The sequence below is a fragment of the Microplitis mediator genome, chromosome 7 (genome assembly GCF_029852145.1).
Source record: "Microplitis mediator isolate UGA2020A chromosome 7, iyMicMedi2.1, whole genome shotgun sequence".
NCBI classification, from domain to species: domain Eukaryota; kingdom Metazoa; phylum Arthropoda; class Insecta; order Hymenoptera; family Braconidae; genus Microplitis; species Microplitis mediator.
The window spans coordinates 506,060-524,563 of record NC_079975.1 but is presented as its reverse complement, the minus strand read 5'-3'; the positions used below and the strand labels follow the sequence as shown (position 1 = coordinate 524,563).

The 18,504-nt window shown below is 33.6% G+C and overlaps 1 protein-coding gene across 1 annotated transcript in view; it reads left to right on the top strand.

Annotated features, from left to right (window-relative positions):
• The first annotated feature begins 16,519 nt into the window (after positions 1-16,519).
• The window catches only part of LOC130671019 (frizzled-2-like), a 67,801-nt gene continuing 65,816 nt past the window's right edge, over positions 16,520-18,504 (top strand). The window contains exon 1 of the mRNA XM_057474694.1: positions 16,520-16,671. The gene's annotated coding sequence lies outside the window, so the exon portion shown is untranslated. The remainder of the gene's footprint in view (positions 16,672-18,504) is intronic.

The window sequence follows — 18,504 nt, the reverse complement described above, 5'->3', positions numbered from 1 at the left end:
CAATCCAATAAAATTTACATTTACATTAATAATGTGTGGCCAAAAAGGTTTAGCCATCTAATTTCTTCTCTACCTCAATATTTCTTCGGAAATATAATTATTTAACATAATAGTATTAAAGCAAGAAAGTAATTAATGATCACAGACTAAGGATAGACTGAAATATGATTAACAATAGAGTGGACGAAGGAGAAATAATAATGGATAAAATTTACCAGGAGTATGAGAGTAAAAGCGTGTTTTGAATCGAGTTTTTCTTTTTCGTCAGTTTCATTTACAGGCTGGTTATTTCACGCGCGAACGCGATGTAAGCGAATAAAGATCGTTTCCCTGGCAATCTTTTTCTCCACCCTCAGCCTTCAGCTCTCAGTCCACCTCCACTCTGTCTCTCTTTCTCTCTTTAAACTCGCGTTTTCCCCCAAGAGAAATCTTTTCAGCTATACAAAATTATGCCTGCATTTCACTGTCGTAATTTCTTATCAAGACTTATTTCTCGCCCGCTTCTCCTTCAGTTCCACACCCTTTACCTGTTTTCTTGTATTTTCTTCACTCATTATTATAATAATACTTGCGTCGACAATTCCCGTTGTTAATAATTACTGCTTTACTAATTGTATGTTCGGCTCACAAATCCAAACGGAATTGACATTATAATACACCTTTTTTAACACTAACGACAATGCCGGCCATTCACTACCAGTGACAATAAATATTAAAATTTTATTTAATTAAATAATTTTAATTATCAAAAATTATTCTACTCCTGCGTGTTGGTCTCGAAAAAAATAAAATGAAATTGTAACACTTCGCGGCGTGTTTCACAAATTGTCGCGACAATCAGCCACATTCGGATTGTTCAATGAAGAATGAACGAAAAAGTTTCTCTCGACATTTAATACCCACTCTTTTTATCGTTTATCGAACAGTCAACGCCTCGGGCGGTAGTTTCCCATTTTTTCCTGCTCCCATATATTTTTTTTCAACAATATACACACATTTATATCTATGTATTTTTTTATCTTTATCTTACTCTTTTTGTCACCGTCATCTTGATTCGGGTTTTTTTTATTTCCTTACTCTTTTTATCAGTCAATCGATTCATAATACAGGTTTTTATCGCCCGAACATAAAAATAAAATTATATTATCGTTTAACAGTACAATATAAATTTATTTAGACGTCTAATGTTTTTTTCAATTTCCCAAAATTAGAATTACGAGGATACTATATATCTAGAGCTTAAAATAGATTTTTTTGTCATTTGTGATTTTCTATTTGACTTTTCGTCGGAAAATTTGAAATTTTTTTTTTACTTTATTATTAGCGTTGCAAAAAAATACTATCTCGTTTTATAAGCAGAGCTAGATATGTATGGATGGTAAATTTATATAGATGTGTAGAGAGATATAGAGACAGCGAAACAGACAAGAAGCAAAAGTGTCAGCTCAAATAGTAGGGGACCGCCGTCGAATCGAATCTCTCTTGTATCGAATGAAGCTCATTCACGTGACAATAATACGCGAAAGGAAGAAAGACAGAGTTGAAGTAGACTCTGATATGCAAGAGTAAAATACAAGTTAAGTAATAGTATAGAGCAGACCGACTGTGCAGGGAAACGCGTCAGAGTATAAGCGTGTGTACTTTTTCCAGACTGCGCGAATTTAGTCTCGTGTACGCTATCATCCCCTCGGCTACGCACTAATACCAATTCACATTGTCGTAAGTGCGCGTTTCGGCCACAAAAAATAAATTTAAAAAAAAAGTTTACATTCATAGAGGGGAAGGAACTAAAACTCAATGCCTAACGCCTATATAGGAGCTTTTCGCGGCTTTTTTCGAGGCTTTTTTCACACTTTCGCACACTCACACACCTCTCACATACAGAGTAGACTCGAGACCATTCGCGGCTTTTTTGTGGCCTCGCTGAATTCCACGGTCCCTGTAATTCCATTGCCACAAAATTGAAGCGCGATCTTTTATGCTGTCATCTACACAAAAAGAAAAAAAAATAACAATTTTTTGGGGCTTTATTTTTTTTTTTTACGTGGTGATAAAAATAGTTTTTATCGAATTTCCGCCCTGTATACTTTTTATTTAGCTTTTTTGGGCAATGACTCGCGGAAATAATGGCGTTGTATTGTCATTGTCGTTTACGAGAGCGAACGTGCCAACTATTTGCAAAAGGAAATGAGAAAATGTCGAGTGATATTATGGACACAAAACCCATCGTGACGTGTGAATTATTATGCTTGTGGTGCAATTTACAATGACGTTCACATTTTCCTCGACAATTTTCGTTTATAAAATAATATCTACACTGATAGAATTCAATGCCGATAGCTTTTCAAAAATACTACGGTCTCCTTAAAAAAATATCAATTAATAATTTGCTGCCCGACAATGTAGACTGTTCAAAAAAAAAAAATCGTCACAGTCAGATTGACGCATGAACAGTAACGAGAAGAAAAAAATTCAAAATTAAAACGTAAAATAAAATTTATCAGATTACGAAGAGTGAGCAGCGTAGAATAGTAAATGGCGCCATGTGGACCTCGTGGTCTCGCAGCATTTGTGTCACCTCTGCGTCCTCTCTCCCTGTTCCGCCTAGTCCACGAATTCTAAATCGGAAGTGACATTATAATGGAAGTGGCATTAGTGGTTTTAGCACGCGGATTGAAACGCGAATTACCTGGTAAAACAGCCTCGACACCTCGGGAAATTGTGCATCAACTCGACTGCAAAGATAATCGATGTTGTCAGCTAATCAAATTTAAATATTTCTTCCATTCCCCGTAATACTCCATATGTACAATAATTTCACACATACTCAAAGTTATGAATTACAATTATAATTCAAAGCGATTTCCTTCTCCAAAATTTCGGGTACCTAATTTCGACGTGTCCATCTCGCCCGGCTCTCCAGTATGAAAATAGTCGGCGACATATTTCAATAACGAATAAATATCACGCAGGAAAAATAAATAACTGAAATAATAATATTTTTTTGCAATAAAACCGTGGGATAGGACACTCCCCATTTTAGCACCCTTATTATATGAATGTATCTAAAGAACTGAAGGGGCGTTACGAGAGAGCACTTGAACGGTATTCAAGTGAGTATGTCCACAAAAGAAACACAACTATTTTCATCGCCGCGTTTCTGAAACGTTTGACGGCCCCTCTAACTCTGACGTACTCGTGAACCAAATTTCTTCTTCGTCTGTTGCGATAATCTAGGGCTCTCGATGGGGGGCCATCACGTACTAAATAACTACTAGCACTTCTATTTAATCGCTATATAGACTAAATACATCAGACTATATATATTTGGCTACTTGAAAAACCGTTTGGACCTCACCAACAGGAAATTAAAAAAGTCTCCCCGGCAGTGTGTTGATGTGACGAGAAATCAATCAAAATCAAACGCAGCTATTCAAATGTTAAAAATTATTTTTTTTTATTGTGTGCTACTGGTCGGGGAGGAAGAAAAAATATATTTATTATTTTATTATCGTCTACTTTACGTCAAAGAGATGAAAAATGTCTTTTCAATCGAGAAAAAATAAAAATAAAACGTTTTATTTGAGAAGATTATTTATTTTTTATTTTGGTTTTTTCAACTTGGTCTTTTGTGCGTCACAGTTAGCGTCTTGGAACTCTGAGGTTAAAAAGAGCGCAAAATAAGTGGGCATTTCTTCACTGCACCTTCTTCGAGTCTTTGAAGAAAAACATGAGGATGAAGACGCTGGTGATGAGTGAAAGCCGTTTGGCATAAAGTGAAATAAAATAGTAATAAGAAGCGAGTGAGAAAAAAGAAACGATGTAATCGGTTTTCATGACGTGAAAATGCGGAATAAAAACTTGACAAATAAAAATGTGGAAAGTAAAAAAAATTAAGTGTACATTGGAAGGTTTTATTTGAATAAAAAAAAATTATAAAGAACGTCAAAGCGTTGACGTACGTCCTTTAATATTTAATCCTTTAGTCTAGCGAGCCTTACGTAAATTCTCACCGCTTAATTTTCTCAAAGCGAATCTTAGCGAACATATTTACATCTATATATGTATGTGGGTATTAAAAGTAATAAAGACAAACGTTCTTACGAATAGCCTGGCATTTTCAAAAGCTCCATACCTTTTTCTCTATTTATACTTTTTTTTCTCTTTATACTTTTTCTTGACACACGGAAACTTTTCAAGTCACGATGATGAAGAAAACGTGTGACCCGAGAGCAGTTTAAATAGAAAGGAATATTAAAAAAATTATTTTCGCGGTCAAAACGTTAAAAACTACTCGACATAAATCTGAAAACGTTTGTACTGTCACAAATTAATTTATTAAAATTAAATCTTTGAAAAAAAATTATAATGTTTATCTAAAAAAATCAGCGATTAAAATTCCGGGAGTTTGTTATTCTACTGAAAGGAAGCTAAAAACGGAATATATATGTGTATATATATAGAATGTTCTGGTGACACAGTGTAGACGTTGGCACAAATATTGAGTACTTTTGTAACGCCGGAAAAATAATCTCAAGGCCTGATCGCCGGAGAAACGTGTCCAAAAGTCGACGGACATAATATAAAAGTTGATAATAATGTGCGTGCGTGTATGTAGACACATATGTATGGATTAGATATATGTGTGTATCGGAGAATAAGTGAAGGGCGAAAAGGGACGTAATTGTGGCCTCAGGGTACACGTGGGCATTACGGAAATCTCAAAAGGACTGTCTATATATACATATATGTGGATGATAGTGACGCACGTAGTGCAAATACGAGTCCGAAAACGTATTGCGTTACTTCAATTCGATATGAATCAGGGTGCGAAACGGAGGCATACTATGGGAACCGTAATCAAACATGACGTCCCTTCTTGCTGTATACATATAGATATATATATTGGACAGTATAAGCAGTCTTTTGTGGCATGCCAGTATCGATTTCCGGCACACGGTCTACATCGTCTTTTCTTCTTACTCTGACACCATATTTTATTCTTCGTTGGCGTTTCAGTCACCTCGTACTTGCACTCTTTCGTCATATATATCCTACCCAGTACTATACATATAATACAATGACGAGCACAGAGCCCATGTCTTGGTGTTACTTTATTCTTCACTACGTCTCTGCTCGACGACCGATGCTTTATAACCCGTGCCAGGACAGTAAAATGTATATGCCGATGAAATGCCGAGAAGCTAAGAGACAAGAGAGAAGTAGTCGACTCGGCAAGAATAATGTCGAGTTGATAACGAGGACACTCTTGACACCTATAAAATTACTTTTATGCCTTTGTGTCCACAATAACCTTTGTTTTATTGTCAATAAAATATCGTTTGTATTCACTCCATATTTTCCAGCTCAAAATTATTATTTAAAAACTCCAAAAATTATTTTCAAAAGGAGTTTATAAATATATTATGATAAATTATATGACATTTAACATTTATTATGTCTAGTCCCTAGTAGAAACGTTATCAAGTATCTGGCCAGTAACTGGCTAGTTTAACTAGACTTAAGCTAGGAACTGGCTAGTATAATATCCAGTAACTGTCTAGTAACTGGCCAGTTTTACTAGATAGCAAATAAAACATGGCGACTCTTGTTGATCTTGAGGTTATTGAGTTTAAATATTGATTTTATTACAATTAAAAATTATAATAATAACAACAACAACAATAATAATAATAATAATAATAATAATAATAATAATACACGGAAAAGTTATAAAATTTATTTATTAATTTATTATATTATATTTTTAAATATAAAACGAGAAACATTCATAACATAAAACAATAAAAATGATATTTATTTTTTTCAAATGATACACTGCATTTATTTAGAAATGTTTTTGCACACATTGGCAAATCTGGGATAACTCCTCGTAAAATTTTTAATAATTCGTCCAGATGACAATCTGGAGTATTTGTTTTGATTGCCCACAACCGTAATTCGTTTATTGTGTCGATTTTTTTAACTTCATCCATTTTTTAAAATATATTACCGATTATTTTTATTTTGAAAGACACAATTTTTATTTTTTGTTAATTATTTGTATTGTTTCTTGATGTTTACTAAATATTATTCAACTTACAGGTTAAAGTGAAAAAATAAACATACACATACACTAGTATAAGTAGAACATCAGTGTGACCAATGTTTACGATTCAGTTATAGGTGGCGCAACTTCCAGTTTTTACCTAGTTTCACTAGCCAGTTACTGGATAAGATTGCTGGCCAGTTACTAGATATGAACGCTAGCCAGATACTAGACTTAATCGAGTAAAAAATTGAACATTTCTACTAGGGGTCGCTCGAAAATTTTCGGTTGAATGAGAATAGAAAATTTTTTTATTTAAATATACGTTAGAGAAAAATGAATCGATTAATCAAACGCCAGAGCTTGACAATTAGCCATTCTGGATGAATGATCTGGCATCATGACAGCAAAAACGACATGACACTAGGAGACTCGTGTTCCCGGCATCGGCATATCACCACCCTCTGCCACTCTGCTCTCCTCGTCTACACTTGTATTCGTTACGCATGTGTTGATACGCACACACATACACACGCATTTACAGCAGACTCTTTCTCTCTTATACCAACACCCGTTATTCACAACCGCACCGTCACGGCCCAATGATTATGCGGTATCGCGTCCAATTATTCGTCAATCAAACTTGCCCAGCGTAAAGTTCCAATGTCGCTGACATTATGACTGAGTGTGCTAAAAAGAGAAACCCTATAATAATGTAATGTATCGATCGTTATTATAACATTATTATTATTACGCATATATCCGACATATGAAAGAAAACTGAAAAAAATCTGGAACAGTTGACCCTAGAGGCTGACCCCGGAGCTCAAAAATGAAATTGTGTATAGATATTCTTAGAGGCCTTGTCATATATTTTTCATAAGTTATCAACAGCAACCAAATGAGACAAAGAGAGGATGGCATAATGAAATAAACGAAAGTTCATATTGTGTTGGTTTATTCCTAGCAGAAGCAAAGTTACGGGCCACTCTTCATAGGAAATCATGAACTGCTTCATCCTCATTTATCTTAATTCATCCTAATTTATCCTCATATGGGCCTGAACTCGAAAAATAAATTTTTCTTAGGACTTTTTCGGAGGTTTTCTACTAGAGGACATCATAATGAACAAAAAACGTTTATATTATGGTGGGTTATTCCCAGCAGCAGCAAAGTTACGGCCACTCTTCATATAGAATCATCTGCACCCATCTCAACCCATGTCCACCCACCCTCATATGGTTCTGAACTCGAAAAATAAATTTTTCTCAGGACTTTTTCGGGTTGTTCTTACTTGAGGACATCATAATGAACAAAAAACGTTTGTATTGTGGTGGGTTATTCCCAACAGGAGCAAAGTTACAGGCCACTCTTCATAGAGAATCATCTGCACCCACCTCCGCCCATGTCCACTCACCCTCATATGGTTCTGAACTCAAAAAATAAATTTTTCTTAGGACTTTTTCGGGTTGTTCGTACTAGAGGACATCATAATGAACAAAAAACGTTTATATTGTGATGAGCCATTCCCAACAGGAGCAAAGTTACAGGCAACTTCATAAAAATGTATAGCCGGCATTTACCTGTTTCCTTCCTGGCCTGACCTGGCGTCATAAGTCCGAAAAAAATTTTTCTCGGGGCTCTTTTGGTTTTCTTCCACTACACACACACATATACTCATTCTTTGTCATTTAATCAATACTCTCAAAATAGGCAGCATAACTCTTTCGAACCTCAAATCATCGATATATCTTAAAAACTCAATTTTCAAAAATCCGGGGAAAACGTTCCTCCCTGAATTTCTCGACAATCGTCGATTTCCATCTCGGGAAGTGAACATGAATAAATATCGCTGATTCATAAAATGAATAATAGGAAAAAAAATGAAAAGAGATAAACGGAAACATAAGACAGAATAAAGTAACAACATCCGGTGGTATGTCTGACACTCAGCAGAATCCGCAGTGGTCTTCTATTCATTTTTATTGACTTGTGAATGTAATATATGTGTAAGACCAGTATAAACTGTCACCTAATACAAACTAAACTTACTCGTGTAGTGCTTTTACTATCGACACACAAAACCATCTAGTATTATCACTACATTATTATAACATTATATGCATGCATATATGTAGGCATGTATAATTTATTCTTCGATGTCGCATGTGAATGTGAATGTGGATATGGATGTGGATGTGGATGTGGATGTGAACGTAGAAGACGGTTGGAAGTTGGAAGCCACGCGTTGAGGTGACGAGAGTTTTACCGCTGTGCTCGACAGTTTTACAACGACGTAAGCCAACTCGAACCAAAAGGGAATAATCCACCGTGTACCGTGTGCGGTGCGGGTTATATTCCTACATAACACAACTATACTTACTACACACATAACACTACATATTTGAGTTTAGTCTGCAGACTACAGATAGATATATAGATATAAATATATATGTAATACGTTAGATGTACATACAAAGTTGTTTGTTATTCTAGCTGGGCAACTGCGTTCGCAGTTCCACAAGTTACCAGCCGAACAACGTGCAGATAGTTATGCTCAAATAATTATTCTTATCGCGTTTCTCCACTTGTCTATCCTCTATTCATCTGAGTATTATTCAAAAACTTTTTTTTTCTCTCACTTTTCATAAATACTTTGTCTTCACAAATTATTTTTGTCCCATCAACTTTAGCTTCCGAGTCACTTCATTTCGACTACTCAGGAATTTAATACTCCATTAATCGATTTATCAATTATTGACCATCGATATTAAATTTGTCTTATCCAAAGACACTAATTCCGTCTTTTAATAAGTTTTTAATGTCTTTTATTACTTAAAATATTCAATAATGTGGGATAAATTAATATTCAAACATGATATGTATTTATTGAGAGTAGATCCAAATAAAACTAATACATTATGGGTACCACCATGTCATAGTAATCACTATCAGAAATCATTTCTAATAACTGGTATTAAATTTTGGAATTCGCTGCCTAAAAATATAACATCAGCTGATAGTTTGAGTATTTTTAAGAAATTATGCTATAGGCATTTAATGGTATTAGAGAAAAATAGTTAAAATTATTAAATTATATATGAAATGAATATGTTATGATGCATCTTTCTTTTATTAAATGGCTCTGAAAGGTATTTTCCTAGAGTTATTATTATTTATGCTTATTTACATTTACTATTAATAAATTTGTATTCTGTAAAATTATTATTGTAAATAAGTTGATAAATAAATAAATAAATAAATAAAAAATAAATAAAATATAAAACGAGGATGAATTTTAATTCTGGTAATAAAAATAAATAATTAAACCGACTTTTACAGAGTAAAAAATTAAAGAGACATATTTTCTTTGTTCAAAATTTTGACTCTACATAAGACTAGATATATATATATATATATATATATATATATAAAATAAATATGCGCGGTAGTCGTCAAAAGTTAAAACGGAAATCTGAGACAAGTAGAACGTAACCCAAAACCACCGAGCACGTGTACCATTCACACATTTTTCTTTGTATTCATACGTTTGTTTTTGTAAAAATTACTTTGTACGCGTCATATTAATTTTTTGTTCCGCTGCTTCAATCTCACTCTCATATAAATATATATAGATATTTTTTCCTCCGCTCTCAACATCAGCGTTAATTAATTCACTCAATAATAATAAATCACTCCCTATATACAAATAATTATCAAATTAGCTCGCTCAATAATTAAGTATTCGTTGTTGTAACGTACTTTGATTAAAATAAAATCCATAGTACGTAAACTCGGCTTTGTTACAACTCTCTGTGAATGTCGAAACGTATTTTTAACATCAAAAGTCTACATACAGTAGTAGTACTTTGAATGCGGTAGAAAATATGAAGTACAAATCTGAAGTAAAAGCATTCGTTTTTACTACGTCTCCATAAAAAAGTATAAACAAGTCACCGAAGCTAAATTTTGCTCTTTTATTCAGTCATTAACGAGTATTTCTTTTCAAAACTCCATTACTTTTTGCTCAAAGTGACTTTACGAAAAAAAATATTAATTTGAATCAAACAAATATTTATCGAGTCAGATTTTAAAATTAATTATTCAACCAATCGATGTCCTCAATCTTTAAAATCAAATGCGATTTGTGAAAAATGTGCAATCAATAATTGTCGACTACAAATATTATTTAATACTTGAGTGTCTTTTGATCTCAGACGACTTTTTAAATAAAAGTATATTTCAATTCAATATCATAAGTCAGTTTGTTAACAGTCTACATTTAAAGTGGATTAATTATCACGTACTTACAACTCAGCCTCTTGTATCCATCACATTCGCAAGATAAAATTAATTAAAAGAAAAGCACTAGAAAAATAAAAAAAAGAGTCTTGACAAACAAGACCAAAGTGCTTTTATAATTAAACATTTTTTACATCGATCTCTTCAATACGACTTTGGAGCTCGGCAATAAATAAAATTTCTTAGACAAATATCCCTGGGAAGGCACAAAAAAATATACTTTTAATTAAAAAATTTTCCAATCAATATCAAATGATTTTTGTTCTTTTTTTTTATTATGATTGTTTCATCAGAAGCCGGATTATTCGGGGAATTTTCAGAACATTTTCTCTGGTTAATACGTCGATATGTCGTCGATCGCTCAACTACGAGTGGTCGTGGTTCCCATCCGTCTATATATCTAGCCAAGTGCATAGACCCAAGCCACAACGCATTTTCCATTCCAATAACCCATTGGATTCAAATATCTGTTGCTGGTTACGAGCACACTCATCTATACATCGACATCTAACAGATACATACTACACTATTTTTTCATGTGTACGTTTTGCCTACTGTCATTTCCAATTTCATCTTTTTTACTTTTTTACTCTTCTCTCTACATACTGCTTCTTCTTTTTTTAACAAACCCAAGAGGTAATTAGTGTACGGGCATCCTAGTTCTACTATCGAGTCATTACTTTGGCTATTGTTCGAACCCCTTTGCTTTTTCGTAACTCCCGATTCTCGCAGATGCTCCGAGCCGAGCCTGTGAAAAATAAAAAGTAAATGCGAATGATGAGTTATAATTATAAATATAAATAAATGAAGCTTTTCGTAGCCGTGAGAAAAACGTTTCCCCGGATCCAGGGAATAACGAATTAATTTTAGCAGCGAGTCTTGAGAGTGATTTCACTGCTGAAATTAAATAAAATTTAGTAAAAAAGTGTAATATTGAAAGATACTGATTTGTTCCTTTTTGCACGGGGTTCTTTATTCATCCGTCCGTAAACTCTAATCGAATTTAATTGGCTCTCTATGCATCAGACTGCCGGCAAGCTTGCCAAGGCGAGTAGTCTCGCCACCAGGTATATATTCTGTGCAAGGCAAAAGATATTCGGCTTTCATATTGATCAAGAATAATCGTGATTTATTGAATCGGAAACTTTTCAAATTTACTTTCCTCTTAATATAATACTTTATACAATAACTTTTTTATTTTTTAATCTTACATTAACCGAAAATTTCAAATTCATTCTCACAGGAGTAACTGCAGAAACTTGTATCTGTCGTTAAAAATAAAATTCCCGTCCGTATTAAATTCCACGATTGACATTTTGGACCCCAGAAAAATAGTTGAGAGGCTCCCCAGTGTTAATTACCGTTAGCTGGGCCGTTTGCCACGGACATCAGTTTAGATGACAGGGACAGGGGACCGAATGGCATCAAGAGTTTCGCGAACGGAATCCAGCTTGCGGTCCGTCAACCAACAGCACGAGGACGCCCATCATTCGACCCCGTAATTCTATCAGGACTCTAAATCTAATCGATCTTCCGTGCGGATCCATCATCGTCTTTGTCACCAATCACGGTATCCGGCCAACAATCGCCTTGTCATCGACAGTACCCTCTGCCCCACTACCCTATACACACGTGTCACCTCCTGCTGTTTTATGCGTCTCGTAAATTACAGACCAATTGCTACATACAACTAAACGATTATCAAAAATATAAATAAAATATTAATTTGACATCCAATAAATAAGAAAAATTTCTATCCCTAATATCCAAGATGTCTAGATATATAATCGCAGTACTTGTAACTTTCGAATCTTGGGTAGTCAGTTTTCTTTGTAAATCTACCATAACGTACAGTAACAACTCTGACCGTGTAAAAGAGTAGTAACAGTCCATATATATCTACAGAGTAAAACCCTTGGTTTATAGTTTGTGTGTATACATGTAGCGATTGCGATGAGACGGGTGTTGCCATGACACCATGAAAGACGCACCCCGTTTCTATATCGCTTGTCCTCTTACTCTTTTCACCCCAGCAAAATCCAGCCGGGCGTCGTATCGTGGTGGTAGTCGTATAGAAAACTTCAAGTAGTGGTGCCGGCAGTAGCTAGTGCTAGTAATGGTGATGCTAGAGGTGGTGGTAGCAGTGGTGGTAGTAGTGGTGGTGGTGCGTCTCTCGTTCAACACCCCCAGTGAACGAGAATCACGTGATACTCGGGGAAATTACGCCCCTCCTGCACTATCCATAACGAAAAGTTTCTCTATCTCTTCCTAATCCTTTTCTCCTTTTAGTGTACTTGTTTTTTTATTTCCATCAAAGTTTTTTATCCGACCTGGCGCTATCACTCGCATATTGGAATAGGATAGATGTTCAAGATCCCCAAGTCTAGTCAGCCGTGAGTCATTTTATAGGAGCCCAAAAAATCCTTGTACATTTATCATTAAATGTCTTTTACTTTATTTTTTAAAATTTTAACGCCCAGTTTGGCAGCCATCCGAGTTATTGAGAGAGAGGTGTGGGTTATACTCATCGTGCACTTAACCGATCACGCTTCGAGAGAGACCTGAGTGTCCAAAAGTCAAATTGACCCTACGGCAAACTTTATTGCTCGGGCTATAAAACGGATTGTTGAGCAATTTTAATGCCCGATCCACTGTTGTAAAACATTGTGAAGTAATGTTTGCTTGCAGGCTATTAGATATATTGGTACTTTGTACGTACTTACATAAAAGAAAGAAAAAAAAGTTCCATATATATTAGTAACGACAGTGCCAATAAATTTCTCTAGATTTTCTTTTTTTTATATTTTCAAAAATTTAGTTGGATATTTTTTTCTAGAAAATATCTAAAAATTTTGAGTCACGACATTAGAGTATTTTTTTTTTGGAGCAGGGTCACCTGAATATTAATTGCCTACGGGTTAAAAAATTTTCATGTTTACCTAACGTTACTTCTTTACTTCCCAGTCCCTGGTCATTACCTTAACGAGACCCCTAAATTAAACGTCAAAAAATGGCTAGTATCAAAAGATTTTCAAAAAATTCTTATAAAAGTTAATGAACATTTAGTTGAACCACCAGAAAGCCTCAGTAAAATTAATCGAGCTTTTTTTTACAAAAGTTTGACTCGATATCGCAGACCGTAAAATAAATCTTGCTGTAAACAGACCAAAGTACAAATTAATTTTAATAAAAATAAATGACACAATAATTTGTAATAATTTCCTCAAGAGTCCGGGGCTTTTTTCGACATATTTCTTTATAAATCTCAGAAGTGTAGCTCTAACTAATCTCAGCACAGACCCTAGCGGAAAATTTGAGTGCAATCACTTAATTACAATTTATTTGGCTCATCTCAGAACGAACATTTCTTGATAAAAAAAATTCTCAAGTGACGCTTAGAGTGGACTTTGGTTGAATTTTTCTACCAGCGTCAGACTGCGATACGAATAATATATTATTTTACAGTTGCGGGTATTTCTAGGAAAGCAAATGAAATAAAAAAATATTTCCTCGGCCCAGACAGCGGTACAAATAGACCTAGGTGCAGACGTACGAGTAATTTATAATATTATTTAACTTTAGACATTTTAAAAAGAATATTATATTTAACAAAAAATTTAAAAGAGCTCAGTGAAGCTTGCCAAATCGCGTGCTCGAGAATTTTTATGCCCAAGTATTCTTATTTTTCCTCGGGCGTATAACAAACCTCCAGGAAATTTTAAGTCTAGATTCGCGGCTCTTTTGGCGATCCTCCAGGAGTCTTTTTGAGTCTAATGCAACGTACCTCATCCGCACGTACATCCATCTATACATATATATATATATATATATATATACAAACATATATATAGATGTCTGATGTGGATACATTATGGCGTGAAACACGCGGGCGAAACCTCTACAGCACTACTGTACTTACACCCATGCAACTTTGTTTATTTTTTTTTATTCTATTTTATATAAAATTTTATGTTCCTTTTATTTATTCTTTCAAGTCCGCCACCGGGCTTTTTCCCAGTTTCTTTCTCTGGTTTCTTTAGCCCGGCATTCCAGACAATCCAACTTGTAGTAGTATGTACTCTAGCTCGTATACATGTATATACTTTTACGTACAAAATGTGGATGTATAGTGTATAGCTTTGAGGAAACTTTATGCATTCTTTATGTTTCTAGCCGACCATTGACCTCTCTAGATATATAACTCTATTTTTATCTGGCCCGTGGCAAATAGACCAACCGAAATCGATCGACAGCAAAATGTCGATACGTCGGTCTCTTTCAACTCTTTTACTCAGTTTTTCATCCTTTTTTCGGTGAGTGTATCATACACAGAAAAGAGCTAGAGTACATTCATATATATATGCTCCTTCCATTCGAGCTTCATACAATTTCTAAGAGTAACTTTAGGCTTTTGTACGTCAGAATGACAGGTTTGCTGTGGGAAACTCAAATTCTGGGTGGGAAAATGAATAGATTCTACTATAGATAACTACGTGAGATGTTCTAATTTTTTTCACACTTGATGTTTCAAGCTTCAAAAAATTTTGCATCTACAGAATCAACCTCAATTTTTTAAAAATATTTATTGCGAAAATTATTAAGGCCATTCTCAGACAGTGCCTCCCACTTTTTAAAAATTTTCAATGATTTTCAACTGTCATAAGCGTATCAAATTTTTATCAATTAATTAAAAAAAAATTAGAACATTAATTGAAAAAAGGACAACGTAGTCGTAATTTCGCCGATATACAGATTAAAAAAAAATTTTTTTACACTCGATATCAATTAAGAGTTAAACAAAATTCGTTAAATAAATTTCAGTAAAATCGTCATGTCAATTTTATAATTCGAATTTTTAAATTTTGTTGGCTAAAATTTATTCAACAAATTTCGTTTAACTCCCAATTGATATCAATTGTAAGTAATTTTTTTTAAATTCTATACCTCAACGAAATTACGACTACGTTGTCCTTTTTTCAATTAATGTTCTAATTTTTTTTTAATTAATTATTAAAATTTTGATACGGTTATGACAGTTGAAACTCATTGCATATTTTTAAAAAGTGGGGGGCACTGTCTGAGAATGCCCTTAATCGATGTAGGATGTTGGTGTGTGTTATATAATTAAACCGACAATTAGTAAATTTAGTTTGAGAATCTATGAATAATGCATAGTAGATAATTACTCATCTGATGTCACCAACATCATGGTTACTTTGAAACTGGTAGTTTCAAAAGTTATAGCCGCTGTTTATGCAACCCCATGTCTTTCTACCGTGATTGGACCGTTGTCAGCGGATACTATTATTAAAAGCAGGCTTAATTAAAAAAAAAAAATGGAGTTAAAGACCACGGGGGAGGGTATAACCAACACTTTATTTTTTTGAAACTAATTTCGAAATGATTATTGTGCTGATTTCAGAGTAGTTATGAAATGTTTCACTTGATAAAGGAAAAAAGAAAAAAACAATAAGAATCTGGAGAGAAAAATATTTATGAAAAAAATTCAGATGACTGGCTATGATAAAGACAAAATAGATTTACACGAGTGTGAAAAATTCGAGTAGATAAAAAAAATATTCAATGATGTAAGAATTTTGTGATGTTAGATGGCGACTATTTACGGGGGGTTCAGATGAAGAATAAGAGAGATTGCCATTACATTTATTTCGTAAAAAAAAAAATAAAAAAGGAGAAAACGAGTAATAGCGAGTATATTCTTGGTTCTCATCGTCAAGGGGCTCGCAATCGTCGTCCTCCTCGTCCTCATCCTCGTCTACGTCGGGAGTCTCGAACAGCCCAGGTTATCCGTCTCACTTTTATTTTTCACCCTCACTTATTCCATTTCCATCCCCACACTGGCCCTTAGAGCGCCTGCGTCGTGCACCCTATCGATTTACCGGAGATTCAGAAGCTCGACGCCAGGGGTCGCTCACCCCCAAAATATTGCCTGCCAACATCCTCTATATACTACTTTACTCCTGACTGTTAACCCAAAACACTTTCGCGTAACGTTGCGGCCGGTGGATTTTCAAGGTTAACCCACATATATATTTTTCTGTGCAGGTGTTTTTATGCTATTATTTTTTTATTCGACAAAAACTCTACACCATAATTATCACATTATTTAAAATTATTTTATTTCATTTTTATTATCTGATATAGACTTTTGTGAGTGATTTATAAAATTTTTTCTGGAATTTCATTTTTAAAAAAATAATTGAAGGAATTGAAAAAGAAAAAAAAACTTTAAATTAAATAATTGATAAGTGCTAGTGCTTAAATTTATTCCCTACAATTATTATCAATCATTTTTATTGGTAAGTCAATAAAATAAACTTCAATTTTAATAAAATTAATTTTTAGAGTTTGAAATTAAACAGTAACTTAAAAAATTTAAATAGTCATCAAAATTAATTATTATATTCAAAAAAATCAATGACTAATTTTTAACATTGATGAAAAAAATTTTTATTAATAATTAAAAAATAACCCGCTGAAATGAATGCTCCGTTATTGAAAAAATGGTTTTATCGATAAGAGATAAAACAAAAATTTTTTGTCCATATATATATCAATAGATTATTTATTTTAGCGATATGAATACACGTGGGTCGCTTTTGAGAGTGTGCTGGGTTTCATTTTTTTGTGCTGGTGTCGACGCATTTTGAAAGGACTTTTGATCATATAGCGACCGTTGATTACGGCGGTAGTATTTTTTTTAGCTCACACAAAAAATGAATATAAATAAAAAGTGGATAAGGAAACAAAAGCGGCTGGCAATTTCGCTTACGTCTGCTCGTCAAGCTTACTGGTATCAGTTCCCAGCAGTCACGTCGGGGCTTCGACATACCCGCTAAAGGATACTTTTCTATATAACCATATTTATATCTATATATAAATATAAATAAATACACGGATGTATGTATGGGGTATTTTGTCGAGAGCAGAGCCGTTCGGTTGTCGAAAAGGGTTAAACAAGAGGTCACGGCACACCCGATTCACCTAGAAGCCAATTAGCGCGATTGGCTTTCGCGCGATTGCACTTTCAAATACGCGCCTCGTTAATTTCAAATACTTGGACGGTGGTCACTGCTGGTAAATTATTAGTAAACATCTTTTGTACTTCTTGCAGACTAAAAAAAATTTATTACATTTTAATTTTCCGGAAAGAAATTAAATCAATATTAACATTTAATCTTTCTTGCCAATAATTTATCACATTCACAGACAATTGTCTTCTATTTATTTTTAAAACGTCTATTGAGGTCACCGCCATTTTAAATAATTCAATTAGAATTTACATTTTATTGGATTACTGTCACATTATTTGAATTAATTCAAAATTTAAAATTAAACTTTTATTAACCTAATTTTTAGAAAAGGTCAATTAAAATTCATTAATTATATATTAATTTTTTATCAATATTAATTTAAAAAATTTCTAACATCCAGACATTAATTAAATTTTTTAAATACTTTAGCTAATATACTTTTATCCTAAAATTTAATTTAAAAAAATTTCAAGTCATTCAAACCCCACATTTGCTTTAATTCATTTTTTAACGTCCCCATTTAGCTCTACCTCTGTTTTTAATTAAACAGAAATTTAATTTTTTCGCAGTAAAAAAAAAGTCATTTGGAATTTAAAATAGACTAGCGTCATTAAATAATGCGATCAATTGATTTGAACTCTATAGTAAAAGTTATAAATTTTATAATGTCACTCGATTAAGTACAGTATAAAATTTTATTACGACATAAACAGAGAACATTATCATAAAACACGAGGAAAAGTAATAAAAAAATATGTCGGAAATAAAAATGAAATAAAAAAATAAAACCGGATATAAAAATAATAGCGGACAAATATAATGATTACTCGGTTGAATTACTCAGTATGAAGTAGGTCAGTCAAACCCCTTATATAATCAACCCCCTTTATAGTCCCATCGCAACCCTTAATGATGCACACTTGACTAAATAAAATATAACAAGCATAAATCAAAGCATATATATACATGGGTATACTCATATTATATTACTCCTCGAAAATCGAAACAAAGAGAAAAAAATAAAATACAAATATTACATACACTGTAAAAAATCACCGGGGTAAGTCCAAGCGGTGTAAGTGTTAAAATTATCGGTGT